Source organism: Cibotium barometz, chromosome 8 (assembly GCF_041138505.1).
Source record: "Cibotium barometz isolate CiBa-2024 chromosome 8, ASM4113850v1, whole genome shotgun sequence".
NCBI lineage: Eukaryota > Viridiplantae > Streptophyta > Polypodiopsida > Cyatheales > Cibotiaceae > Cibotium > Cibotium barometz.
The window spans coordinates 41,597,536-41,601,108 of record NC_141053.1 but is presented as its reverse complement, the minus strand read 5'-3'; positions in this window follow the sequence as shown (position 1 = coordinate 41,601,108).

The window sequence follows — 3,573 nt, the reverse complement described above, 5'->3', positions numbered from 1 at the left end:
ATCTTTGAAAACTCTATAACTTTTTCTTCGAGGTCTTGGAGCCAAATTCCATCATTTTAGGGCTCCAAAATAACCTTGTAAACTTGTGGCATGAAAAACTAGACAAATTTTCAGTATAAAACTACTTTAGTACCAATTTGCATCCATCGTTTGGGGACTTAATTTGATGAGTTAGCTCAGGTTCCCAGAAATAAAGTTGAGAATCCTACACCTCTCTCATAAAACTCTTCACCATATTCTTAACCTATTCAAAAATTGCTCACAAACATTAAAAAATATTTTTTTAACACACCAAAATGATCACAAGATAATAGTTTCTAGACCTATCCAAAGCATTCTAAACAAAATATGATGATGAAATTTTAAAATAATATATAGGTGTATATATATATATATATATACACACTAGAGTTTAGTTGGGAAGGACAATGATAGGTTTGTACTCTCTCTAGCTAGGGATGCCAACTTTGTGTTTTTTCCTTCGTGATGAGATCTATATTTTCTATGTTGCCCTGTCTTCACACCTACATTTTCCCCTCATTTAATGTTGTGTTTTTTCAGCCCACCATCCATTCTCTCACCTGCCACATGATTCATGGGCTACCACACCCAAGAAGAAACTCAATGCATTCACCTAAGGGAAGAGCAATAGAACACATCAAATGCATTCAATGCATTTGATGCACACATGATGATGAAGCCTTGCATTTTATGTTGGTTAGCTATCCATACATAGCTAAGTGCTTCTATTTTTTCATGTTATGGGCTACCACACCCAAGAAGAAACTCAATGCATTCACCTAAGGGAAGAGCAATAGAACACAACTGTAATAGGGCACTTACCAATGCTTCGAACTTGTGTCCCTTGAGGCCTCCAAGCTCACTTGAGAATCTCCAATCCTCCAAGCTCCACCTCCACGTTGTCACCGTAGAGTCACTCGTACCACCACATAAGGCAATCACTCTCTCTCACTCTTCAACACAAGCATGTAAAATACAAGTATAGAAGAGGCACAAGTACTAGAATGCTCTCTCTCAATCTCTCTCTCAAGACACAAACAAGAGATCTCAATAGCACAAAGGGGGATTGTGTCCATTCATTATGAGAAAATGCCTTATATACAATGGGATTAACATGTCCTCAGAACCTGTTTACCGAGGTCAAAAGACTTGGTCGTCGAACTCGTGATGGTTGAAGTTATGGCATGATTGAAGCTTAGACAAGTGCAAGAAGAAGCAACAAGGCGCTTTGAGGAGCTAGATGATGCCATGATGGTCAGAGAAACAACTATATCAAACCTCCTCAGCACCAAGGACTCCCGTATCCAAGAATTGGAACGTCAACTGGCCATCAACAAGAACGAAGTTAATGACAAGAACCAACAGATGAGATGTGCCTACTCCTTGAGCGAGCCTCAGAGATAGTTTAGTTGCCACCAGTAACTCCTCAGGCCCCTCCTCAAACTCTTACTCTCTTTTTATCTACACTAATCCTCTCATTGCTTCAATATGATATAAACATGTCTAAGCACCTAAGCCTAGGAGAACTAACACTCATTAAGCAAAATATTGAACGTGATGCTGATCCCACTATCATTATGGGATTTTTTCGGGGGGACGTAGTGTTAACTAATCCTTAGGATATTTACTTTTATCCCTTGCACCCAATTGTGCTAAACCTTCGTATTTGGTGTCAGGTGCTCCTAAACTCTGAAATCCTGGACAACAGCGTCAACAAATTAGACCCATTTGCTCCAAATGATATTCCTGACACACCAACTAACTACAAGGTTGTAGCCCAGAGTTATCAATGGATTATAAGGCACGGGTGGCTAGAAGTATACAATACTAACCAGAACTTAAACTTATGTGAATCTTCTTTATATCACCCTTTCTGTATTCTAAAACTCTATCATAGCATCTAGAGGCAATGTTAACAAACGTCCTTTACATTTTTGATAAAACACATATTGAATATCCTAACATAAGTCCTAAGGATATCACTGAGCTCCAAGATTTATGAAACTCCACAAACCTAGCCACCCACCCCCAAGCTCACGCCATGGTCAAGAAGAGACATCAAGTTCATCATCTAACCCTCTTACCTTGTGTATTCTAAAGTAGCGAGTAAATTACTTAATCCGTATCCTAATGCTCTGCCTATTGACAAGTCTCAAGCCAACTACATTTTTCAAACTCTCCCTTCTCAACCTTTAGAATTTCCCACTAACACTCTCGCCCCCGAGGAGGTACCAACACACCTGATCCGCCACCTCCCCCATGGCAAACTCAGGAGGTACGTCACACTCTCCAACAAGACCCCATTGAATCTTTTACTGATGATACTATTCTGGAGTCTTTGTCTGGTGTAGAGTATGAAGGATTCATAATAAGAGACGAGAGTCCAGTGCTAAAGCCAAAACTTATGTTCAAGGTGTTAATGCGAATAACACCATTTGAACCAACTCGGAGGATTTTACCAGAAGCTCTCGGATGTCACACCAACAAAGCAACCTTATGTATCGTACCCTCTTCGAGCACCTCGCCTGGAATTAGAATAACTACTTTTGGCTAGAGAGGGCACTTTATGGTCTAACATGGCACATCACACCAAGTTAGCAAATCCATAATTGGTTGACCTGTTGAAAATTATGATGGTGACATTTATGATCAATATTGCTTCCGCACGTGGAGGAAGGCTCACCCAGTCTCCACACAAGAGGGTGGTATACAACAATTATCATAGATGATGCAAACCCCAAGCTAGAAGATTTTGACATACAGCTAGACTGGAGAAAGGATTTCCTCACAATACCAAAATACAACCATGAATATATGTGTGCGCCACCAACACTACGAGCTGATCCCTTGTACATGCCACTAAAGAGAAGATGGACACCTTCAGAGTTTCAAGAGGCCAAGCAGTAGGATTCACATGTCTGTTATAACTTCCCCATCTTCATGCCAGCCACATTTATAGACATAAGAGAACAAAGGAAGCAGATGCTAAATTGGATACATGCATGGCACCGTATCCCGAACCCGACAATAGTGGCCAGCGTTCTTAAAATTGCTCATGGTCTTAATCGATCAACTAAAGGAACGAGATGATGGGTATGATGCTGAGCAGCTGTAGTTTGACATGAATCAAAGACCCTCTGACAGAGGCATGATGTTGTATTATCATCGCCTAAGGTGTCTTCCTGCCTATCATGCATGTCACATCCGAGGACATGGTCAACACTAGGTTCTAGAGATCACACTTGGCATTTTGAAGAACCTTAATGGCAGTAGTCTCTCTTCCCTGATCCTCCTTGATTCTTTAAAGTCTTTTTGCAGCCAATTTTTGATTGTCTTGTAGCTATTGGGTGACTTGCGCCATTGCTTCTTGGTGTGCAGTCATCATTCTCTGCATATCTGACTAATTGGTGTTGATGGTGTCATTAAGTACTCTAATCTTCTCCACATTGGCTTTGTTGTTTTTTTCTCTTTCTTGTTGCAAGTGGGTCACTCTATTTTCTACTTCCTTTAGAGTTAAGGATAGTGTTTGGATCTGGCCTTGTAGCTCTTCTT